Raw genomic sequence first — 27,830 nt, forward strand, 5'->3', positions numbered from 1 at the left:
CGGGGTACGGTGCGATTCTCAGACACGGAGTACTGTGTGATTCTCAGACACTGGGTACGGTGTGATTCTCAGACACGGGGTACGGTGTGATTCTCGTACACGGGGTACGGTGTGATTCTCAGACACGGGGTACGGTGTGATTCTCAGACACGGGGTACGGTGTGATTCTCAGACACGGGGTACGGTGTGATTCTCAGACACGAGGTACGGTGTGATTCTCAGACACGGGGTACGGTGTGATTCTCGTACACGGGGTACGGTGTGATTCTCAGACACGGGGTACGGTGTGATTCTCAGACACGGGGTACGGTGTGATTCTCAGACACGGGGTACGGTGTGATTCTCAGACACGGGGTACGGTGTGATTCTCAGACACGGGGTACGGTGTGATTCTCAGACACTGGGTACGGTGTGATTCTCAGACACGGGGTACGGTGTGATTCTCGTACACGGGGTACGGTGTGATTCTCCGACACGGGGTACGGTGTGATTCTCAGACACGGGGTACGGTGTGATTTTCAGACACGGGGTACGGTGTGATTCTCAGACACGGGGTACGGTGTGATTCTCAGACACGGGGTACGGTGTGATTCTCAGACACGGGGTACGGTGTGATTCTCAGACACGAGGTACGGTGTGATTCTCAGACACGGGGTACGGTGTGATTCTCAGACACGGGGTACGGTGTGATTCTCAGACACGGGGTACGGTGTGATTCTCAGACACGGGGTACGGCGTGATTCTCAGACACGGGGTACGGTGTGATTCTCAGACACGAGGTACGGTGTGATTCTCAGACACGGGGTACGGTGTGATTCTCAGACACGGAGTACGGTGTGATTCTCAGACACGGGGTACGGTGTGATTCTCAGACACGGGGTACGGTGTGATTCTCAGACACGGGGTACGGTGTGATTCTCAGACACGGGGTACGGTGTGATTCTCAGACACTGGGTACGGTGTGATTCTCAGACACGGGGTACGGTGTGATTCTCAGACACGGGGTACGGCGTGATTCTCAGACACGGGGTACGGTGTGATTCTCAGACACGGGGTACGGTGTGATTCTCAGACACGGGGTGCGGTGTGATTCTCAGACACGGGGTACGGTGTGATTCTCAGACACGGGGTACGGTGTGATTCTCAGACACGGAGTACGGTGTGATTCTCAGACACGGGGTACGGTGTGATTCTCAGACACGGGGTACGGTGTGATTCTCAGACACGGGGTACAGTGTGATTCTCAGACACGGGGTACGGTGTGATTCTCAGACACGGGGTACGGTGTGATTCTCAGACACGAGGTACGGTGTGATTCTCAGACACGGGGTACGGTGTGATTCTCAGACACGGGGTACGGTGTGATTCTCAGACACGAGGTACGGTGTGATTCTCAGACACGGGGTACGGTGTGATTCTCAGACACGAGGTACGGTGTGATTCTCAGACACGAGGTACGGTGTGATTCTCAGACACGGGGTACGGTGTGATTCCGGGACAAGGGGTACGGTGTGATTCTCAGACACGAGGTACGGTGTGATTCCGGGACACTGGGTACGGTGTGATTCTCAGACACGGGGTACGGTGTGATTCTCGGACACGGGGTACGGTGTGATTCTCAGACACGGGGTACGGTGTGATTCTCGGACACGGGGTACGGTGTGATTCTCAGACACGGGGTACGGTGTGATTCTCAGACACGGGGTACAGTGTGATTCCGGGACACTGGGTACGGTGTGATTCTCAGACACGGGGTACGGCGTGATGCTCAGACACGGGGTACGGTGTGATTCTCAGACACGGGGTACGGTGTGATTCTCGGACACGGGGTACGGTGTGATTCTCAGACACGAGGTACGGTGTGATTCTCGGACACGGGGTACGGTGTGATTCTCAGACACGGGGTACGGTGTGATTCTCAGACACGGGGTACGGTGTGATTCTCAGACACGGGGTACGGTGTGATTCTCAGACACGGGGTACGGTGTGATTCTCAGACACGGGGTACGGTGTGATTCTCAGACACGGGGTACGGTGTGATTCTCAGACACGAGGTACGGTGTGATTCTCAGACACGAGGTACGGTGTGATTCTCAGACACGGGGTACGGTGTGATTCCGGGACAAGGGGTACGGTGTGATTCTCAGACACGAGGTACGGTGTGATTCCGGGACACTGGGTACGGTGTGATTCTCAGACACGGGGTACGGTGTGATTCTCGGACACGGGGTACGGTGTGATTCTCAGACACGGGGTACGGTGTGATTCTCGGACACGGGGTACGGTGTGATTCTCAGACACGGGGTACGGTGTGATTCTCAGACACGGGGTACAGTGTGATTCCGGGACACTGGGTACGGTGTGATTCTCAGACACGGGGTACGGCGTGATGCTCAGACACGGGGTACGGTGTGATTCTCAGACACGGGGTACGGTGTGATTCTCAGACACGAGGTACGGTGTGATTCTCGGACACGGGGTACGGTGTGATTCTCAGACACGGGGTACGGTGTGATTCTCAGACACGGGGTACGGTGTGATTCTCAGACACGGGGTACGGTGTGATTCTCAGACACGGGGTGCGGTGTGATTCTCAGACACGGGGTACGGTGTGATTCTCAGACACGGGGTACGGTGTGATTCTCAGACACGAGGTACGGTGTGATTCTCAGACACGAGGTACGGCGTGATGCTCAGACACGGGGTACGGTGTGATTCTCAGACACGAGGTACGGTGTGATTCTCAGACACGGGGTACGGTGTGATTCTCAGACACGGGGTACGGTGCGATTCTCAGACACGGGGTACGGTGCGATTCTCAGACACGGGGTACGGTGTGATTCTCAGACACGGGGTACGGTGCGATTCTCAGACACGGGGTACGGTGCGATTCTCAGACACGGGGTACTGTGTGATTCTCAGACACGGGGTACGGTGTGATTCTCAGACACGGGGTACGGTGTGATTCTCAGACACAGGGTACGGTGTGATTCTCAGACACGGGGTACGGTGTGATTCTCAGACACGGGGTACGGTGTGATTCCGGGACACTGGGTACGGTGTGATTCTCGGACACGGGGTACGGTGTGATTCTCAGACACGGGGTACGGTGTGATTCTCAGACACGAGGTACGGTGTGATTCTCAGACACGGGGTACGGTGTGATTCTCAGACACGGGGTACGGTGTGATTCTCAGACACGAGGTACGGTGTGATTCTCAGACATGGGGTACGGTGTGATTCTCAGACACGGGGTACGGTGTGATTCTCAGACACGGGATACGGTGTGCTTCCGGGACACTGGGTACGGTGTGATTCTCAGACACGGGGTACGGTGTGATTCTCAGACACGGGGTACGGTGTGATTCTCAGACACGGGGTACGGTGTGATTCTCAGACACGGAGTACGGCGTGATTCTCAGACACGGGGTACGGCGTGATTCTCAGACACGGGGTACGGTGTGATTCACAGACACGGTGTACGGTGTGATTCTCAGACACGGGGTACGGTGTGATTCTCAGACACGGGGTACGGTGTGATTCTCAGACACGGGGTACGGTGTGATTCTCAGACACGGGGTACGGTGTGATTCTCAGACACGGGGTACGGTGTGATGCTCAGACACGGGGTACGGTGTGATTCTCAGACACGGTGTACGGTGTGATTCTCAGACACGGGGTACGGTGTGATTCTCAGACACGGGGTACGGTGTGATTCTCAGACACGGGGTACGGTGTGATTCTCAGACACGGGGTACGGTGTGATTCTCAGACACGGGGTACGGTGTGATTCTCAGACACGGGGTACGGTGTGATTCTCAGACACGGAGTACGGTGTGATTCTGGGACACGGGGTACGGTGTGATTCTCAGACACGGGGTACGGTGTGATTCTCAGACACGGGGTACGGTGTGATTCTCAGACACGGGGTACGGTGTGATTCTCAGACACGGGGTACGGTGTGATTCTCAGACACGGGGTACGGTGTGATTCTCAGACACGGGGTACGGTGTGATTCTCAGACACGGGGTACGGTGTGATTCTCAGACACGAGGTACGGTGTGATTCTCAGACACGGGGTACGGTGTGATTCTCAGACACGGGGTACGGTGTGATTCTCAGACACGGGGTACGGTGTGATTCTCAGACACGGGGTACGGCGTGATTCTCAGACACGGGGTACGGTGTGATTCTCAGACACGAGGTACGGTGTGATTCTCAGACACGGGGTACGGTGTGATTCTCAGACACGGAGTACGGTGTGATTCTCAGACACGGGGTACGGTGTGATTCTCAGACACGGGGTACGGTGTGATTCTCAGACACGGGGTACGGTGTGATTCTCAGACACTGGGTACGGTGTGATTCTCAGACACGGGGTACGGTGTGATTCTCAGACACGGGGTACGGCGTGATTCTCAGACACGGGGTACGGTGTGATTCTCAGACACGGGGTACGGTGTGATTCTCAGACACGGGGTGCGGTGTGATTCTCAGACACGGGGTACGGTGTGATTCTCAGACACGGGGTACGGTGTGATTCTCAGACACGGAGTACGGTGTGATTCTCAGACACGGGGTACGGTGTGATTCTCAGACACGGGGTACGGTGTGATTCTCAGACACGGGGTACGGTGTGATTCTCGGACACGGGGTACGGTGTGATTCTCAGACACGGGGTACGGTGTGATTCTCGGACACGGGGTACGGTGTGATTCTCAGACACGGGGTACGGTGTGATTCTCAGACACGGGGTACAGTGTGATTCCGGGACACTGGGTACGGTGTGATTCTCAGACACGGGGTACGGCGTGATGCTCAGACACGGGGTACGGTGTGATTCTCAGACACGGGGTACGGTGTGATTCTCGGACACGGGGTACGGTGTGATTCTCAGACACGAGGTACGGTGTGATTCTCGGACACGGGGTACGGTGTGATTCTCAGACACGGGGTACGGTGTGATTCTCAGACACGGGGTACGGTGTGATTCTCAGACACGGGGTACGGTGTGATTCTCAGACACGGGGTACGGTGTGATTCTCAGACACGGGGTGCGGTGTGATTCTCAGACACGGGGTACGGTGTGATTCTCAGACACGGGGTACGGTGTGATTCTCAGACACGAGGTACGGTGTGATTCTCAGACACGAGGTACGGCGTGATGCTCAGACACGGGGTACGGTGTGATTCTCAGACACGAGGTACGGTGTGATTCTCAGACACGGGGTACGGTGTGATTCTCAGACACGGGGTACGGTGCGATTCTCAGACACGGGGTACGGTGCGATTCTCAGACACGGGGTACGGTGTGATTCTCAGACACGGGGTACGGTGCGATTCTCAGACACGGGGTACGGTGCGATTCTCAGACACGGGGTACTGTGTGATTCTCAGACACGGGGTACGGTGTGATTCTCAGACACGGGGTACGGTGTGATTCTCAGACACAGGGTACGGTGTGATTCTCAGACACGGGGTACGGTGTGATTCTCAGACACGGGGTACGGTGTGATTCCGGGACACTGGGTACGGTGTGATTCTCAGACACGGGGTACGGTGTGATTCTCAGACACGGGGTACGGTGTGATTCTCAGACACGGGGTACGGTGTGATTCTCAGACACGGGGTACGGTGTGATTCTCAGACACGGGGTACGGTGTGATTCTCAGACACGGGGTACGGTGTGATTCTCAGACACGGGGTACGGTCTGATTCTCAGACACGAGGTACGGTGTGATTCTCAGACACGGGGTACGGTGTGATTCTCAGACACGGGGTACGGTGTGATTCTCAGACACGGGGTACGGTGTGATTCTCAGACACGGGGTACGGCGTGATTCTCAGACACGGGGTACGGTGTGATTCTCAGACACGAGGTACGGTGTGATTCTGGGACACGGAGTACGGTGTGATTCTGGGACACGGGGTACGGTGTGATTCTCGTACACGGGGTACGGTGTGATTCTCAGACACGGGGTACGGTGTGATTCTGGGACACGGAGTACGGTGTGATTCTGGGACACGGGGTACGGTGTGATTCTCAGACACGGGGTACGGTGTGATTCTCAGACACGGGGTACGGTGTGATTCTCAGACACGAGGTACGGTGTGATTCTCAGACACGGGGTACGGTGCGATTCTCAGACACGGGGTACGGTGTGATTCTCGTACACGGGGTACGGTGTGATTCTCGTACACGGGGTACGGTGTGATTCTCAGACACGGGGTACGGTGTGATTCTCAGACACGGGGTACGGTGTGATTCTCAGACACGGGGTACGGTGTGATTCTCAGACACGGGGTACGGTGTGATTCTCAGACACGGGGTACGTTGTGATTCTCAGACACGGGGTACGGTGTGATTCTCAGACACGGGGTGCGGTGTGATTCTCAGACACGGGGTGCGGTGTGATTCCGGGACACGGGGTACGGTGTGATTCTCAGACACGGGGTACGGTGTGATTCTCAGACACGGGGTACGGTGTGATTCTCAGACACGGGGTGCGGTGTGATTCTCAGACACGGGGTGCGGTGTGATTCTCAGACACGGGGTGCGGTGTGATTCCGGGACACGGGGTACGGTGTGATTCTCAGACACGGGGTACGGTGTGATTCTCAGACACGGGGTACGGTGTGATTCTCAGACACGGGGTACGGTGTGATTCTCAGACACGGGGTACGGTGTGATTCTCAGACACGGGGTACGGTGTGATTCCGGGACACGGGGTACGGTGTGATTCTCAGACACGGGGTACGGTGCGATTCTCAGACACGGGATACGGTGTGATTCTCAGACACGGAGTACGGTGTGATTCTCAGACACGGGGTACGGTGTGATTCTCAGACACGGGGTACGGTGTGATTCTCAGACACGGGGTACGGTGTGATTCTCAGACACGGGGTACGGTGTGATTCTCAGACACGAGGTACGGTGTGATTCTCAGACACGGGGTACGGTGTGATTCTCAGACACGGGGTACGGTGTGATTCTCAGACACGAGGTACGGTGTGATTCTCAGACACGGGGTACGGTGCGATTCTCAGACACGGGGTACGGCGTGATTCTCAGACACGGGGTATGGTGTGATTCTCAGACACGGGGTACGGTGTGATTCTCAGACACGAGGTACGGTGTGATTCTCACACACGGGGTACGGTGCGATTCTCAGACACGGGGTACGGCGCGATTCTCAGACACGGGGTACGGTGTGATTCTCAGACACGGGGTACGGTGTGATTCTCAGACACGGGGTACGGTGTGATTCTCAGACATGGGGTACGGTGTGATTCTCAGACACTGGGTACGGTGTGATTCTCAGACACGGGGTACGGTGTGATTCTCAGACATGGGGTACGGCGTGATTCTCAGACACGGGGTACGGTGTGATTCTCAGACACGGGGTACGGTGTGATTCTCAGACACGGGGTACGGTGTGATTCTCAGACATGGGGTACGGTGTGATTCTCAGACGCGGGGTACGGTGTGATTCTCAGACACGAGGTACGGTGTGATTCTCAGACACGGGGTACGGTGTGATTCTCAGACACGGGGTACGGTGTGATTCTCAGACACTGGGTACGGTGTGATTCTCAGACACGGGGTACAGTGTGATTCTCAGACATGGGGTACGGTGTGATTCTCAGACACTGGGTACGGTGTGATTCTCAGACACGGGGTACAGTGTGATTCTCAGACATGGGGTACGGTGTGATTCTCAGACACTGGGTACGGTGTGATTCTCAGACACGAGGTACGGTGTGATTCTCAGACACGGGGTACGGTGTGATTCTCAGACACGGGGTACGGTGTGATTCTCAGACACGGGGTATGGTGTGATTCTCAGACACGGGGTACTGTGTGATTCTCAGACACGGAGTACTGTGTGATTCTGAGACACGGGGTACGGTGTGATTCTCAGACACTGGGTACGGTGTTATTCTCAGACACGGGGTACGGTGTGATTCTCAGACACGGGGTACGGTGTGATTCTCAGACACGGGGTACGGTGTGATTCTCAGACACGGGGTACTGTGATTCTCAGACACGGAGTACTGTGTGATTCTCAGACACGGGGTACGGTGTGATTCTCAGACACGGGGTACGGTGTGATTCTCAGACACGGGGTACGGTGTGATTCTCAGACACGGGGTACGGTGTGATTCTCAGACACGGGGTACGGTGTGATTCTCAGACACGGGGTACGGTGTGATTCTCAGACACGGGGTACGGTGCGATTCTCAGACACGGGGTACGGTGTGATTCTCAGACACGGGGTACGGTGTGATTCTCAGACACGGGGTACGGTGTGATTCTCAGACACGGGGTACGGTGTGATTCTCAGACGCGGGGTACGGTGTGATTCTCAGACACGGGGTACGGTGTGATTCTCAGACACGGGGTACGGTGTGATTCTCAGACACGGGGTGCGGTGTGATTCTCAGACACTGGGTACGGTGTGATTCCGGGACACGGGGTACGATGTGAATTTCAGACACGGGGTACTGTGTGATTCTCAGACACGGGGTACGGTGTGATTCCCAGACACTGGGTACGGTGTGATTCTCAGACACGGGGTACGGTGTGATTCTGAGACACGGGGTACGGTGTGATTCTAAGACACGGGACACGGTGCGATTCTCAGACAAGGGTAATGGTGCGATTCTCGGACACTGGTTACAGTGTGATTCTCAGACACAGGGTACGGTGTTATTCTGGGACACGGAGTACGGTGTGATTCTGGGACACGGGGTACGGTGTGATTCTCAGACACGGGATAGGGTGTGATTCTCAGACATGGGGTACGGTGTGATTCTCAGACACGGGGTACGATGTGTTTCTCAGACACGGGGTACGGTGTGATTCTCAGACACGCGGTACGGTGTGATTCTCAGACACGGGGTACGGTGTGATTCTCAGACATGGGGTACGATGTGTTTCTCAGACACGGGGTACGGTGTGATTCTCAGACACTGGGTACGGTGTGATTCTCAGACCCGGGGTACGGTGTGATTCTCAGACACGGGGTACGGTGTGATTCTCAGACACGGGGTACGGTGTGATTCTCAGACACGGTACGGTGTGATTCTCAGACACGGGGTACGGTGTGATTCTCAGACACGGGGTACGGTGTGATTCTCAGACACGGGGTACGGTGTGATTCTCAGACACGGGGTACGGTGTGATTCTCAGACACGGGGTACGGTGTGATTCTCAGACACGGGGTACGGTGTGATTCTCAGACACGGGGTACGGTGTGATTCTCAGACACGGGGTGCGGTGTGATTCCGGGACACGGGGTACGGTGTGATTCTCAGACACGGAGTACTGTGTGATTCTCAGACACTGGGTACGGTGTGATTCTCAGACACGGAGTACTGTGTGATTCTCAGACACGGGGTACGGTGTGATTCTCAGACACGGGGTACGGTGTGATTCTCAGACACGGGGTACGGTGTGATTCTCAGACACGGGGTACGGTGTGATTCTCAGACACGAGGTACGGTGTGATTCTCAGACGCGGGGTACGGTGTGATTCTCAGACGCGGGGTACGGTGTGATTCTCAGACGCGGGGTACGGTGTGATTCTCGGACACGGGGTACGGTGTGATTCTCAGACACGGGGTACGGTGTGATTCTCAGACGCGGGGTACGGTGTGATTCTCAGACGCGGGGTACGGTGTGATTCTCAGACGCGGGGTACGGTGTGATTCTCAGACGCGGGGTACGGTGTGATTCTCGGACACGGGGTACGGTGTGATTCTCAGACACGGGGTACGGTGTGATTCTGGGACACGGGTTACGGTGTGATTCTCAGACACGGGGTACGGTGTGATTCTCAGACACGGGGTACGGTGTGATTCTCAGACACGAGGTACGGTGTGATTCTGGGACACGGGGTACGGTGTGATTCTCAGACACGAGGTACGGTGTGATTCTCAGACACGGGGTACGGTGTGATGCTCAGACACGGGGTACGGTGTGATTCTCAGACACGGGGTACGGTGTGATTCTCAGACACTGGGTACGGTGTGATTCTCAGACACGGGGTACGGTGTGATTCTCAGACACGGGGTACGGTGTGATTCTCAGACACGGGGTACGGTGTGATTCTCAGACACGGGGTACGGTGTGATTCTCAGACACGGAGTACGGTGTGATTCTCAGACACAGGGTACGGTGTGATTCTCAGACACGGGGTACGGTGTGATTCTCAGACACAGGGTACGGTGTGATTCTCAGACACGGGGTACGGTGTGATTCTCAGACACGGGGTACGGTGTGATTCTCAGACACGGGGTACGGTGTGATTCTCAGACACGGGGTACGGTGTGATTCTCAGACACGGGGTACGGTGTGATTCTCAGACACGGGGTACGGTGTGATTCTCAGACACTGGGTACGGTGTGATTCTCAGACACGGGGTACGGTGTGATTCTCAGACACGGGGTACGGTGTGATTCTCAGAGAAGGGGTACTGTGATTCTCAGACACGGGTACGGTGTGATTCTCAGACACGGGAGAGGGTATGATTCTCAGACACGGGGTACGGTGTGATTCTCAGACACGGGGTACGGTGTGATTCTCAGACACGGGGTACGGTGTGATTCTCAGACACGGGGTACGGTGTGATTCTCAGACACGAGGTACGGTGTGATTCTCAGACACGGGGTACGGTGTGATTCTCAGACACGGGGTACGGTGTGATTCTCAGACACGGGGTACGGTGTGATTCTCAGACACGGGGTACGGTGTGATTCTCAGACACGGGGTACGGTGTGATTCTCAGACACGGGGTACGGTGTGATTCTCAGACACGGGGTACTGTGATTCTCAGACACGGGTACGGTGTGATTCTCAGACACGGGGTACGGTGTGATTCTCAGACACGGGGTACGGTGTGATTCTCAGACACGGGGTACGGTGTGATTCTCAGACACGGGGTACGGTGTGATTCTGGGACACGGGGTACTGTGTGATTCCCAGACACTGGGTACGGTGTGATTCTCAGACACGGGGTACTGTGTGATTCTCAGACACGGGGTACGGTGCGATTCTCAGACACGGGGTACTGTGTGATTCTCAGACACGGGGTACGGTGTGATTCTCAGACACGGGGTACGGTGCGATTCTCAGACACGGGGTACGGTGTGATTCTCAGACACGGGGTACGGTGCGATTCTCAGACACGGGGTACGGTGTGATTCTCAGACACGGGGTACGGTGCGATTCTCAGACACGTGGTACTGTGTGATTCCCAGACACTGGGTACGGTGTGATTCTCAGATACGGGGTACGGTGTGATTCCGGGACACGGGGTACGGTGTGAATCTCAGACACGGGGTACTGTGTGATTCTCGGACACGGGGTACAGTGCGATTCTCAGACACGGGGTACGGTGTGATTCCGGGGTATGGTGTGATTATCAGACACTGGATACAGTGTGATTCTGTCAGCTGGGAAGGCAGAGCAAATATGTGAAGGCAAAAGAGAATATGGCAGGGCTGGAAGGCATTTATTTTAATGCAAGGAGTCTTGCAAATAAGGTGGATGAACTGAAGTTGTTGTTGAACACATGGGAGTACGATATTGTTGCTATCACGGAGACATGGTTGAGGGAGGGTCAGGACTGGCAGCTCAATATTCCGGGGTATAGAATCTTCAGGCGAGACAGAGGGGGGTGTAAAAGGGGAGGGGGTGTTGCAATATTAATTAAGGAGGCAATTACTGCTGTAAGGAGGGATGATATATTAGTGGGTTCCTCTAATGAGGCCATATGGGTAGAACTTAAAAACAAAAAGGGGGCAAGCACTTTGCTGGGAGTGTACTATAGGCCCCCAAACAGTCAGGGGGAGATAGAGGAACAGATATGTAGGCAAATCTCCGAGAAGTGCGAAAATAATAGGGTAATAATAGTGGGGGATTTCAACTTCCCCAATATAAATTGGGATAGTCAGTGTGAAAGGCTTAGAGGGTGCAGAATTCTTAAAGTGCATCCAGGAGAGCTTTTTGAGCCAACATGTAGAAAGTCCTACAAGAGAGGGGGCGGTACGGGACCTAATTCTGGGGAATGTAGCCGGGCAAGTGGTGGAAGTGTCAGTAGGAGAGCATTTTGGCGACAGTGACCATAATTCGGTGAGATTTAAGGTGGTCATGGAAAAAGACAAAGATGGCCCGGAAATAAGGGTTCTAAATTGGGGGAAGGCCGATTTTAATATGATAAGGCAGGATCTGGCCAAAGTGGACTGGGAGCAGCTACTTATAGGAAAATCCACATCAAAACAGTGGGAGACTTTCAGAAGGGAAATAGAGAGAGTACAACGCCAACATGTTCCTGTAAAGGTCAAGGGTGGGACCAACAAACAAAGGGAACCTTGGATGACAAGGGATATACAAAAATGCATTAGAAATAAAAGGGGGGCTTTTGGCAGTTACAAAAGACTAAAGACGGAAGAAGCCCTAGAGGAGTATAAAAAGTGCAGGGGCATACTTAAAAAAGAAATTAGGAGGGCGAGGAGGGGCCATGAAATAACACTGGCGAGCAAAATAAAGAAAATCCTAAGATGTTTTATAAGTATATTAAGGGCAAGAGGATAACCAGGGAAAGGGTAGGGCCCATTAGGGACCAAAGTGGCAATCTGTGTGTAGAGCCAGATGATGTAGGCGGGGTTTTAAATGAATTTTTTGCATCTGTGTTCACTATGGAGAAAGACGATGCAGACATAGAAATCGGGCAAGGGGACTGTGACATACTTGAACATATTAGCATCGAGAGGGAGGAGGTGCTAGCGGTTTTAGCAGGCCAAAAAGTGGATAAACCCCCAGGCCCGGACGAGATGTATCCCAGGCTGCTGTGGGAGGCAAAGGAGGAGATTGCAGGGGCTCTGACACAAATTTTCAGAACCTCTCTGGCCACAGGGGATGTACCAGAGGACTGGAGAACAGCTAACGTAGTACCATTATTCAAGAAGGGTAGCAGGGATAAACCAGGGAATTATAGGCCAGTGAGCCTAACATCTGTGGTAGGGAAATTATTGGAAAAAATTCTGAGGGACAAAATTAGTCTCCACTTGGAGAGGCAAGGATTAATCGGGGATAGTCAGCATGGCTTTGTCAAGGGTAAATCATGTCTGACAAATCTGATTGAATTTTTCGAGGGGGTGACTAGGGGGGTGGATGAGGGAAATGCCGTGGATGTGGTTTACATGGACTTCAGTAAAGCTTTTGACAAAGTCCTGCATAGGAGACTGGTCAAGAAGGTAAGAGCCCATGGGATCCAGGGTGCCTTGGCGCGTTGGATCCTAAACTGGCTGAGTGGCAGGAGGCAGAGGGTGATGGTCGAAGGTTGCTTTTGTGACTGGAAGCCTGTGTCCAGTGGGGTACCTCAGGGATCGGTGCTGGGTCCCTTGTTGTTTGTGATCTGCATAAATGATTTGGATGAGAATGTAAAAGGTATGATCAGTAAGTTCGCAGATGACACGAAAATTGGTGGGGTGGTAAATTGCGAGGAGGAAAGCCTTAGGCTACAGGACGATATAAACGGGTTGGTCAGATGGGCGGAAAAGTGGCAAATGGAATTTAACCCTGAAAAGTGCGAGGTGATGCATTTTGGACGGACAAATAAGGCAAGGGAATACACAATGAGTGGTAGGACCCTAGGAAGTACAGAGGGTCAGAGGGACCTTGGTGTACATGTACATAGATCCCTGAAGGCAGCGGAACAGGTAGATAAGGTGGTTAAAAAGGCAGATGGGATACTTGCCTTCATTAGCCGAGGCATAGAATATAATAGCAGGGAGGTTATGATGGAGCTGTACAAAACGCTGGTGAGGCCACAGCTGGAGTACTGTGTGCAGTTCTGGTCGCCTCACTATAGGAAGGATGTGATTGCTTTGGAGAGGGTGCAGAGAAGATTCACCAGGATGTTACCTGGGATGGAGCGCCTCAGCTATGAAGAGAGGCTGGACAGGCTGAGGTTGTTTTCCTTGGAGCAAAGAAGGCTGAGGGGGGACCTGATTGAGGTGTACATAATGATGAGGGGCATAGATAGGGTAGATAAAGAGGAACTTTTCCCCTTAGTAGGGGGGTCAATAACAAGGGGGCATAGATTCAGGGTAAGGGGCAGGAGATTTAGAGGGGATTTGAGGAGGAACTTTTTCACCCAGAGGGTGGTTGGAATGTGGAACTCAATGCCTGAAAGGGTGGTAGAGGCAGGAACCCTCACAACATTCAAGAAGCATTTGGATGAGCACTTGAAATGCCATTGCATACAAGGCTATGGACCAAATGCTGGAAAATGGGATTAGACTGGACAGGGATGGATGGGCGGCGCAGACACGATGGGCCGAAGGGCCTCTTTCTCTGCTGTAAAACTCTATGACACGGGGTACGGTGTGATTCTGGGACACGAGGTACATAGTGATTCTGGGACACGGGTTACGGTGTGATTCTCGGACACTGGGTACGGTGTGATTCTCGGACACGGGGTACGGTGTGATTCTCAGACACGAGGTACGGTGTGATTCTCAGACACGAGGTACGGTGTGATTCTCAGACACGAGGTACGGTGTGATTCTCAGACACGGGGTACGGTGTGATTCTCAGACACGGGGTACGGTGTGATTCTCAGACACGAGGTACGGTGTGATTATCAGACACGGGGTACGGTGTGATTCTCAGACACGGGGTACGGTGTGATTCTCAGACACGGGGTACGGTGTGATTCTCAGACACTGGGTACGGTGTGATTCTCAGACACGGGGTACGGTGCGATTCTCAGACACGAGGTACGGTGTGATTCTCAGACACGAGGTACGGTGTGATTCTCAGACACGAGGTACGGTGTGATTCTCAGACACGGGGTACGGTGCGATTCTCAGACACGGGATACGGTGCGATTCTCAGACACGGGGTACGGTGTGATTCTCAGACGCGGGGTACGGTGCGATTCTCAGACACTGGGTACGGTGTGATTCTCAGACACGGGGTACGGTGTGATTCTCAGACACGGGGTACGGTGTGATTCTCAGACACGAGGTACGGTGTGATTCTCAGACACGGGGTACGGTGTGATTCTCAGACACGGGGTACGGTGTGATTCTCAGACACGGGGTACGGTGTGATTCTCAGACACGGGGTACGGTGTGATTCTCAGACACGGGGTACGGTGTGATTCTCAGACACGGGGTACGGTGTGATTCTCAGACACGGGGTACGGTGTGATTCTCAGACACGGGGTACGGTGTGATTCTCAGACACGGGGTACGGTGTGATTCTCAGACACGGGGTACGGTGTGATTCTCAGACACGGGGTACGGTGTGATTCTCAGACACGGAGTACGGTGTGATTCTCAGACACGGGGTACGGTGCGATTCTCAGACACGGGATACGGTGCGATTCTCAGACACGGGGTACGGTGTGATTCTCAGACACGGGGTACGGTGTGATTCTCAGACACGGGGTACGGTGTGATTCTCAGACACGGGGTACGGTGTGATTCTCAGACACGGGGTACGGTGTGATTCTCAGACACGGGGTACGGTGTGATTCTCAGACACGGGGTACGGTGTGATTCTCAGACACGGGGTACGGTGTGATTCTCAGACACGGGGTACGGTGTGATTCTCAGACACGGGGTACGGTGTGATTCTCAGACACGGGGTACGGTGTGATTCTCAGACACGGGGTACGGTGCGATTCTCAGACACGGGGTACGGTGTGATTCTCAGACACGGGGTACGGTGTGATTCTCAGACACGGGGTACGGTGTGATTCTCAGACACGGGGTACGGTGTGATTCTCAGACACGGGGTACGGTGTGATTCTCAGACACTGGGTACGGTGTGATTCTCAGACACTGGGTACGGTGTGATTCTCAGACACGGGGTACGGTGTGATTCTCAGACACTGGGTACGGTGTGATTCTCAGACACGGGGTACGGAGTGAATCTCAGACACTGGGTACGGTGCGATTCTCAGACACGGGGTACAGTGTGATTCTCAGACACGGGGTACGGTGTGATTCTCAGACACGGGGTACGGTGTGATTCTCAGACACGGGGTACGGAGTGATTCTCAGACACGGGGTACGGAGTGATTCTCGGACATGGGGTACGGTGTGATTCTCAGACACGGGGTACGGTGTGATTCTCAGACACGGGGTACGGTGTGATTCTCAGACACGGGGTACGGTGTGATTCTCAGACACGGGGTACGGAGTGAATCTCAGACACGGGGTACGGTGTGATTCTCAGACACTGGGTACGGTGCGATTCTCAGACACGGGGTACGGAGTGAATCTCAGACACTGGGTACGGTGTGATTCTCAGACACGGGGTACGGTGTGATTCTCAGACACGGGGTACGGAGTGAATCTCAGACACGGGGTACGGTGTGATTCTCAGACACGGGGTACGGTGTGATTCTCAGACACGGGGTACGGTGTGATTCTCAGACACGGGGTACGGTGTGATTCTCAGACACGAGGTACGGTGTGATTCTCAGACACGGGGTACGGTGTGATTCTCAGACACGGGGTACGGTGTGATTCTCAGACACGGGGTACGGTGTGATTCTCAGACACGGGGTACGGTGCGATTCTCAGACACGGGGTACGGTGCGATTCTCAGACACGGGGTACGGTGCGATTCTCAGACACGGGGTACGGTGCGATTCTCAGACACGGGGTACGGTGCGATTCTCAGACACGGGGTACGGTGTGATTCTCAGACACGGGGTACGGTGTGATTCTCAGACACGGGGTACGGTGCGATTCTCAGACACGGGGTACGGTGCGATTCTCAGACACGGGGTACGGTGTGATTCTCAGACACGGGGTACGGTGTGATTCTCAGACACGGGGTACGGTGTGATTCTCAGACACGGGGTACGGTGTGATTCTCAGACACGGGGTACGGTGCGATTCTCAGACACGGGGTACGGTGCGATTCTCAGACACGGGGTACGGTGTGATTCTCAGACACGGGGTACGGTGTGATTCTCAGACACGGGATACGGTGTGATTCTCAGACACGAGGTACGGTGTGATTCTCAGACACGGGGTACGGTGTGATTCTCAGACACGGGGTACGGTGTGATTCTTAGACACGGGGTACGGTGTGATTCTCAGACACGGGGTACGGTGTGATTCTCAGACACGGGGTGCGGTGTGATTCTCGGACACGGGGTACGGTGTGATTCTCAGACACGGAGTACTGTGTGATTCTCAGACACGGGGTACGGTGTGATTCTCAGACACGGGGTACGGTGTGATTCTCAGACACGGGGTACGGTGTGATTCTCAGACACGGAGTACGGTGTGATTCTCAGACACGGGGTACGGTGTGATTCTCAGACACGGAGTACTGTGTGATTCTCAGACACGGGGTACGGTGTGATTCTCAGACACGGGGTACGGTGTGATTCTCAGACACGGGGTACGGTGTGATTCTCAGACACGGGGTACGGTGTGATTCTCAGACACGGGGTACGGTGTGATTCTCAGACACGGGGTACGGTGTGATTCTCAGACACGGAGTACGGTGTGATTCTCAGACACGGGGTACGGTGTGATTCTCAGACACGGGGTACGGTGTGATTCTCAGACACGGAGTACGGTGTGATTCTCGGACACGGGGTACGGTGTGATTCTCAGACACGGGGTACAGTGTGATTCTCAGACACGGGGTACGGTGTGATTCTCAGACACGGGGTACGGTGTGATTCTCAGACACGGGGTACGGTGTGATTCTCAGACACGGGGTACTGTGTGATTCCCAGACACGAGGTACGGTGTGATTCTCAGACACGGGGTACAGTGTGATTCTCAGACACGGGGTACGGTGTGATTCTCAGACACGGGGTACGGTGTGATTCTCAGACACGGGGTACGGTGTGATTCTCAGACACGGAGTACGGTGTGATTCTCGGACACGGGGTACGGTGTGATTCTCAGACACGGGGTACAGTGTGATTCTCAGACACGGGGTACGGTGTGATTCTCAGACACGGGGTACGGTGTGATTCTCAGACACGGGGTACGGTGTGATTCTCAGACACGGGGTACTGTGTGATTCCCAGACACGGGGTACGGTGTGATTCTCAGACACGGGGTACGGTGTGATTCTCAGACACGGGGTACGGTGTGATTCTCAGACACGGGGTACGGTGTGATTCTCAGACACGGGGTACGGTGTGATTCTCAGACACGGGGTACGGTGTGATTCTCAGACACGGGGTACGGTGTGATTCTCAGACACGGGGTACGGTGTGATTCTCAGACACGGGGTACGGTGTGATTCTCAGACACGGGGTACGGTGTGATTCTCAGACACGGAGTACGGTGTGATTCTCAGACACGGGGTACGGTGTGATTCTCAGACACGGAGTACTGTGTGATTCTCAGACACGGGGTACGGTGTGATTCTCAGACACGGGGTACGGTGTGATTCTCAGACACGGGGTACTGTGATTCTCAGACACGGAGTACTGTGTGATTCTCAGACACGGGGTACGGTGTGATTCTCAGACACGGGGTACGGTGTGATTCTCAGACACGGGGTACGGTGTGATTCTCAGACACGGGGTACGGTGTGATTCTCAGACACGGGGTACGGTGTGATCCTCAGACACGGGGTACGGTGCGATTCTCAGACACGGGGTACGGTGTGATTCTCAGACACGGGGTACGGTGTGATTCTCAGACACGGGGTGCGGTGTGATTCTCAGACACTGGGTACGGTGTGATTCCGGGACACGGGGTACGATGTGAATTTCAGACACGGGGTACTGTGTGATTCTCAGACGCGGTGTACGGTGTGATTCTCAGACACGGGGTACGGTGTGATTCCCAGACACTGGGTACGGTGTGATTCTCAGACACGGGACACGGTGCGATTCTGAGACACGGGACACGGTGCGATTCTAAGACACGGGACACGGTGCGATTCTCAGACAAGGGTAATGGTGCGATTCTCGGACACTGGTTACGGTGTGATTCTGGGACAAGGGGTACGGTGTGATTCTCAGACACGGGGAACAGTGTGATTCTCAGACACAGGGTACGGTGTTATTCTGGGACACGGAGTACGGTGTGATTCTGGGACACGGGGTACGGTGTGATTCTCAGACACGGGGTACAGTGTGATTCTCAGACACGGGGTACGGTGTGATTCTCAGACACGGGATAGGGTGTGATTCTCAGACATGGGGTACGGTGTGATTCTCAGACACGGGGTACGATGTGTTTCTCAGACACGGGGTACGGTGTGATTCTCAGACACGCGGTACGGTGTGATTCTCAGACACGGGGTACGGTGTGATTCTCAGACATGGGGTACGATGTGTTTCTCAGACACGGGGTACGGTGTGATTCTCAGACACTGGGTACGGTGTGATTCTCAGACCCGGGGTACGGTGTGATTCTCAGACACGGGGTACGGTGTGATTCTCAGACACGGGGTACGGTGTGATTCTCAGACACGGTACGGTGTGATTCTCAGACACGGGGTACGGTGTGATTCTCAGACACGGGGTACGGTGTGATTCTCAGACACGGGGTACGGTGTGATTCTCAGACACGGGGTACGGTGTGATTCTCAGACACGGGGTACGGTGTGATTCTCAGACACGGGGTACGGTGTGATTCTCAGACACGGGGTGCGGTGTGATTCCGGGACACGGGGTACGGTGTGATTCTCAGACACGGAGTACTGTGTGATTCTCAGACACTGGGTACGGTGTGATTCTCAGACACGGAGTACTGTGTGATTCTCAGACACGGGGTACGGTGTGATTCTCAGACACGGGGTACGGTGTGATTCTCAGACACGGGGTACGGTGTGATTCTCAGACACGGGGTACGGTGTGATTCTCAGACACGAGGTACGGTGTGATTCTCAGACGCGGGGTACGGTGTGATTCTCAGACGCGGGGTACGGTGTGATTCTCAGACGCGGGGTACGGTGTGATTCTCGGACACGGGGTACGGTGTGATTCTCAGACACGGGGTACGGTGTGATTCTCAGACGCGGGGTACGGTGTGATTCTCAGACGCGGGGTACGGTGTGATTCTCAGACGCGGGGTACGGTGTGATTCTCAGACGCGGGGTACGGTGTGATTCTCGGACACGGGGTACGGTGTGATTCTCAGACACGGGGTACGGTGTGATTCTGGGACACGGGTTACGGTGTGATTCTCAGACACGGGGTACGGTGTGATTCTCAGACACGGGGTACGGTGTGATTCTCAGACACGAGGTACGGTGTGATTCTGGGACACGGGGTACGGTGTGATTCTCAGACACGAGGTACGGTGTGATTCTCAGACACGGGGTACGGTGTGATGCTCAGACACGGGGTACGGTGTGATTCTCAGACACGGGGTACGGTGTGATTCTCAGACACTGGGTACGGTGTGATTCTCAGACACGGGGTACGGTGTGATTCTCAGACACGGGGTACGGTGTGATTCTGGGACACGGGGTACGGTGTGATTCTCAGACACGAGGTACGGTGTGATTCTGGGACACGGGGTACGGTGTGATTCTCAGACACGAGGTACGGTGTGATTCTCAGACACGGGGTACGGTGTGATGCTCAGACACGGGGTACGGTGTGATTCTCAGACACGGGGTACGGTGTGATTCTCAGACACGGGGTACGGTGTGATTCTCAGACACGGAGTACGGTGTGATTCTCAGACACGGGGTACGGTGTGATTCTCAGACACGGGGTACGGTGTGATTCTCAGACACGGGGTACGGTGTGATTCTCAGACACGGGGTACGGTGTGATTCTCAGACACGGGGTACGGTGTGATTCTCAGACACGGGGTACGGTGTGATTCTCAGACACGGGGTACGGTGTGATTCTCAGACACGGGGTACGGTGTGATTCTCAGACACGGGGTGCGGTGTGATTCTCAGACACGGGGTACGGTGTGATTCTCAGACACGGGGTACGGTGTGATTCTCAGACACGGGGTACGGTGTGATTCTCAGACACAGGGTACGGTGTGATTCTCAGACACGGGGTACGGTGTGATTCTCAGACACAGGGTACGGTGTGATTCTCAGACACGGGGTACGGTGTGATTCTCAGACACGGGGTACGGTGTGATTCTCAGACACGGGGTACGGTGTGATTCTCAGACACGGGGTACGGTGTGATTCTCAGACACGGGGTACGGTGTGATTCTCAGACACGGGGTACGGTGTGATTCTCAGACACTGGGTACGGTGTGATTCTCAGACACGGGGTACGGTGTGATTCTCAGACACGGGGTACGGTGTGATTCTCAGAGAAGGGGTACTGTGATTCTCAGACACGGGTACGGTGTGATTCTCAGACACGGGAGAGGGTATGATTCTCAGACACGGGGTACGGTGTGATTCTCAGACACGGGGTACGGTGTGATTCTCAGACACGGGGTACGGTGTGATTCTCAGACACGGGGTACGGTGTGATTCTCAGACACGAGGTACGGTGTGATTCTCAGACACGGGGTACGGTGTGATTCTCAGACACGGGGTACGGTGTGATTCTCAGACACGGGGTACGGTGTGATTCTCAGACACGGGGTACGGTGTGATTCTCAGACACGGGGTACGGTGTGATTCTCAGACACGGGGTACGGTGTGATTCTCAGACACGGGGTACTGTGATTCTCAGACACGGGTACGGTGTGATTCTCAGACACGGGGTACGGTGTGATTCTCAGACACGGGGTACGGTGTGATTCTGGGACACGGGGTACGGTGTGATTCTCAGACACGGGGTACGGTGCGATTCTCAGACACGGGGTACGGTGTGATTCTCAGACACGGGGTACGGTGCGATTCTCAGACACGGGGTACGGTGTGATTCTCAGACACGGGGTACGGTGCGATTCTCAGACACGTGGTACTGTGTGATTCCCAGACACTGGGTACGGTGTGATTCTCAGATACGGGGTACGGTGTGATTCCGGGACACGGGGTACGGTGTGAATCTCAGACACGGGGTACTGTGTGATTCTCGGACACGGGGTACAGTGCGATTCTCAGACACGGGGTACGGTGTGATTCCGGGGTATGGTGTGATTATCAGACACTGGATACAGTGTGATTCTGTCAGCTGGGAAGGCAGAGCAAATATGTGAAGGCAAAAGAGAATATGGCAGGGCTGGAAGGCATTTATTTTAATGCAAGGAGTCTTGCAAATAAGGTGGATGAACTGAAGTTGTTGTTGAACACATGGGAGTACGATATTGTTGCTATCACGGAGACATGGTTGAGGGAGGGTCAGGACTGGCAGCTCAATATTCCGGGGTATAGAATCTTCAGGCGAGACAGAGGGGGGTGTAAAAGGGGAGGGGGTGTTGCAATATTAATTAAGGAGGCAATTACTGCTGTAAGGAGGGATGATATATTAGTGGGTTCCTCTAATGAGGCCATATGGGTAGAACTTAAAAACAAAAAGGGGGCAAGCACTTTGCTGGGAGTGTACTATAGGCCCCCAAACAGTCAGGGGGAGATAGAGGAACAGATATGTAGGCAAATCTCCGAGAAGTGCGAAAATAATAGGGTAATAATAGTGGGGGATTTCAACTTCCCCAATATAAATTGGGATAGTCAGTGTGAAAGGCTTAGAGGGTGCAGAATTCTTAAAGTGCATCCAGGAGAGCTTTTTGAGCCAACATGTAGAAAGTCCTACAAGAGAGGGGGCGGTACGGGACCTAATTCTGGGGAATGTAGCCGGGCAAGTGGTGGAAGTGTCAGTAGGAGAGCATTTTGGCGACAGTGACCATAATTCGGTGAGATTTAAGGTGGTCATGGAAAAAGACAAAGATGGCCCGGAAATAAGGGTTCTAAATTGGGGGAAGGCCGATTTTAATATGATAAGGCAGGATCTGGCCAAAGTGGACTGGGAGCAGCTACTTATAGGAAAATCCACATCAAAACAGTGGGAGACTTTCAGAAGGGAAATAGAGAGAGTACAACGCCAACATGTTCCTGTAAAGGTCAAGGGTGGGACCAACAAACAAAGGGAACCTTGGATGACAAGGGATATACAAAAATGCATTAGAAATAAAAGGGGGGCTTTTGGCAGTTACAAAAGACTAAAGACGGAAGAAGCCCTAGAGGAGTATAAAAAGTGCAGGGGCATACTTAAAAAAGAAATTAGGAGGGCGAGGAGGGGCCATGAAATAACACTGGCGAGCAAAATAAAGAAAATCCTAAGATGTTTTATAAGTATATTAAGGGCAAGAGGATAACCAGGGAAAGGGTAGGGCCCATTAGGGACCAAAGTGGCAATCTGTGTGTAGAGCCAGATGATGTAGGCGGGGTTTTAAATGAATTTTTTGCATCTGTGTTCACTATGGAGAAAGACGATGCAGACATAGAAATCGGGCAAGGGGACTGTGACATACTTGAACATATTAGCATCGAGAGGGAGGAGGTGCTAGCGGTTTTAGCAGGCCAAAAAGTGGATAAACCCCCAGGCCCGGACGAGATGTATCCCAGGCTGCTGTGGGAGGCAAAGGAGGAGATTGCAGGGGCTCTGACACAAATTTTCAGAACCTCTCTGGCCACAGGGGATGTACCAGAGGACTGGAGAACAGCTAACGTAGTACCATTATTCAAGAAGGGTAGCAGGGATAAACCAGGGAATTATAGGCCAGTGAGCCTAACATCTGTGGTAGGGAAATTATTGGAAAAAATTCTGAGGGACAAAATTAGTCTCCACTTGGAGAGGCAAGGATTAATCGGGGATAGTCAGCATGGCTTTGTCAAGGGTAAATCATGTCTGACAAATCTGATTGAATTTTTCGAGGGGGTGACTAGGGGGGTGGATGAGGGAAATGCCGTGGATGTGGTTTACATGGACTTCAGTAAAGCTTTTGACAAAGTCCTGCATAGGAGACTGGTCAAGAAGGTAAGAGCCCATGGGATCCAGGGTGCCTTGGCGCGTTGGATCCTAAACTGGCTGAGTGGCAGGAGGCAGAGGGTGATGGTCGAAGGTTGCTTTTGTGACTGGAAGCCTGTGTCCAGTGGGGTACCTCAGGGATCGGTGCTGGGTCCCTTGTTGTTTGTGATCTGCATAAATGATTTGGATGAGAATGTAAAAGGTATGATCAGTAAGTTCGCAGATGACACGAAAATTGGTGGGGTGGTAAATTGCGAGGAGGAAAGCCTTAGGCTACAGGACGATATAAACGGGTTGGTCAGATGGGCGGAAAAGTGGCAAATGGAATTTAACCCTGAAAAGTGCGAGGTGATGCATTTTGGACGGACAAATAAGGCAAGGGAATACACAATGAGTGGTAGGACCCTAGGAAGTACAGAGGGTCAGAGGGACCTTGGTGTACATGTACATAGATCCCTGAAGGCAGCGGAACAGGTAGATAAGGTGGTTAAAAAGGCAGATGGGATACTTGCCTTCATTAGCCGAGGCATAGAATATAATAGCAGGGAGGTTATGATGGAGCTGTACAAAACGCTGGTGAGGCCACAGCTGGAGTACTGTGTGCAGTTCTGGTCGCCTCACTATAGGAAGGATGTGATTGCTTTGGAGAGGGTGCAGAGAAGATTCACCAGGATGTTACCTGGGATGGAGCGCCTCAGCTATGAAGAGAGGCTGGACAGGCTGAGGTTGTTTTCCTTGGAGCAAAGAAGGCTGAGGGGGGACCTGATTGAGGTGTACATAATGATGAGGGGCATAGATAGGGTAGATAAAGAGGAACTTTTCCCCTTAGTAGGGGGGTCAATAACAAGGGGGCATAGATTCAGGGTAAGGGGCAGGAGATTTAGAGGGGATTTGAGGAGGAACTTTTTCACCCAGAGGGTGGTTGGAATGTGGAACTCAATGCCTGAAAGGGTGGTAGAGGCAGGAACCCTCACAACATTCAAGAAGCATTTGGATGAGCACTTGAAATGCCATTGCATACAAGGCTATGGACCAAATGCTGGAAAATGGGATTAGACTGGACAGGGATGGATGGGCGGCGCAGACACGATGGGCCGAAGGGCCTCTTTCTCTGCTGTAAAACTCTATGACACGGGGTACGGTGTGATTCTGGGACACGAGGTACATAGTGATTCTGGGACACGGGTTACGGTGTGATTCTCGGACACTGGGTACGGTGTGATTCTCGGACACGGGGTACGGTGTGATTCTCAGACACGAGGTACGGTGTGATTCTCAGACACGAGGTACGGTGTGATTCTCAGACACGAGGTACGGTGTGATTCTCAGACACGGGGTACGGTGTGATTCTCAGACACGGGGTACGGTGTGATTCTCAGACACGAGGTACGGTGTGATTATCAGACACGGGGTACGGTGTGATTCTCAGACACGGGGTACGGTGTGATTCTCAGACACGGGGTACGGTGTGATTCTCAGACACTGGGTACGGTGTGATTCTCAGACACGGGGTACGGTGCGATTCTCAGACACGAGGTACGGTGTGATTCTCAGACACGAGGTACGGTGTGATTCTCAGACACGAGGTACGGTGTGATTCTCAGACACGGGGTACGGTGCGATTCTCAGACACGGGGTACGGTGTGATTCTCAGACACGGGGTACGGTGTGATTCTCAGACACGGGGTACGGTGTGATTCTCAGACACGGGGTACGGTGTGATTCTCAGACACGGGGTACGGTGTGATTCTCAGACACGGGGTACGGTGTGATTCTCAGACACGGGGTACGGTGTGATTCTCAGACACGGGGTACGGTGTGATTCTCAGACACGGGGTACGGTGTGATTCTCAGACACGGGGTACGGTGTGATTCTCAGACACGGGGTACGGTGTGATTCTCAGACACGGGGTACGGTGTGATTCTCAGACACGGGGTACGGTGTGATTCTCAGACACGGGGTACGGTGCGATTCTCAGACACGGGGTACGGTGTGATTCTCAGACACGGGGTACGGTGTGATTCTCAGACACGGGGTACGGTGTGATTCTCAGACACGGGGTACGGTGTGATTCTCAGACACGGGGTACGGTGTGATTCTCAGACACGGGGTACGGTGTGATTCTCAGACACGGGGTACGGTGTGATTCTCAGACACGGGGTACGGTGTGATTCTCAGACACGGGGTACGGTGTGATTCTCAGACACGGGGTACGGTGTGATTCTCAGACACGGGGTACGGTGCGATTCTCAGACACGGGGTACGGTGTGATTCTCAGACACGGGGTACGGTGCGATTCTCAGACACGGGGTACGGTGTGATTCTCAGACACGGGGTACGGTGTGATTCTCAGACACGGGGTACGGTGTGATTCTCAGACACGGGGTACGGTGTGATTCTCAGACACGGGGTACGGTGTGATTCTCAGACACGGGGTACGGTGTGATTCTCAGACACGGGGTACGGTGTGATTCTCAGACACGGGGTACGGTGTGATTCTCAGACACGGGGTACGGTGTGATTCTCAGACACGGGGTACGGTGCGATTCTCAGACACGGGGTACGGTGTGATTCTCAGACACGGGGTACGGTGTGATTCTCAGACACGGGATACGGTGTGATTCTCAGACACGAGGTACGGTGTGATTCTCAGACACGGGGTACGGTGTGATTCTCAGACACGGGGTACGGTGTGATTCTTAGACACGGGGTACGGTGTGATTCTCAGACACGGGGTATGGTGCGATTCTCAGACACTGGGTACTGTGTGATTCTCAGACACGGGGTACTGTGATTCTCAGACACGGGGTACGGTGTGATTCTCAGACACGGGGTACGGTGTGATTCTCAGACACGGGGTACGGTGTGATTCTCAGACACGGGGTACGGTGTGATTCTCAGACACGGGGTACGGTGTGATTCTCAGACACGGGGTACGGTGTGATTCTCAGACACGGAGTACGGTGTGATTCTCAGACACGGGGTACGGTGTGATTCTCAGACACGGGGTACGGTGTGATTCTCAGACACGGAGTACGGTGTGATTCTCGGACACGGGGTACGGTGTGATTCTCAGACACGGGGTACGGTGTGATTCTCAGACACGGGGTACGGTGTGATTCTCAGACACGGGGTACGGTGTGATTCTCAGACACGGGGTACGGTGTGATTCTCAGACACGGGGTACTGTGTGATTCCCAGACACGAGGTACGGTGTGATTCTCAGACACGGGGTACGGTGTGATTCTCAGACACGGGGTACGGTGTGATTCTCAGACACGGGGTACGGTGTGATTCTCAGACACGGGGTACGGTGTGATTCTCAGACACGGAGTACGGTGTGATTCTCGGACACGGGGTACGGTGTGATTCTCAGACACGGGGTACAGTGTGATTCTCAGACACGGGGTACGGTGTGATTCTCAGACACGGGGTACGGTGTGATTCTCAGACACGGGGTACGGTGTGATTCTCAGACACGGGGTACTGTGTGATTCCCAGACACGGGGTACGGTGTGATTCTCAGACACGGGGTACAGTGTGATTCTCAGACACGGGGTACGGTGTGATTCTCAGACACGGGGTACGGTGTGATTCTCAGACACGGGGTACGGTGTGATTCTCAGACACGGGGTACGGTGTGATTCTCAGACACGGGGTACGGTGTGATTCTCAGACACGGGGTACGGTGTGATTCTCAGACACGGGGTACGGTGTGATTCTCAGACACGGGGTACGGTGTGATTCTCAGACACGGGGTACGGTGTGATTCTCAGACACGGAGTACGGTGTGATTCTCAGACACGGGGTACGGTGTGATTCTCAGACACGGAGTACTGTGTGATTCTCAGACACGGGGTACGGTGTGATTCTCAGACACGGGGTACGGTGTGATTCTCAGACACGGGGTACTGTGATTC

At 53.9% G+C, this 27,830-nt stretch overlaps 1 pseudogene; it reads right to left on the reverse strand.

Moving 5' to 3' along the window:
* The window catches only part of LOC147105450 (hexokinase-1-like), a 104,255-nt pseudogene that overhangs the window by 39,101 nt on the left and 37,324 nt on the right, over positions 1-27,830 (reverse strand).

Source organism: Somniosus microcephalus, chromosome 17 (genome assembly GCF_052327205.1).
Source record: "Somniosus microcephalus isolate GS21.2 chromosome 17, FLI_Smic_1.0, whole genome shotgun sequence".
NCBI classification, from domain to species: Eukaryota; Metazoa; Chordata; class Chondrichthyes; order Squaliformes; family Somniosidae; genus Somniosus; species Somniosus microcephalus.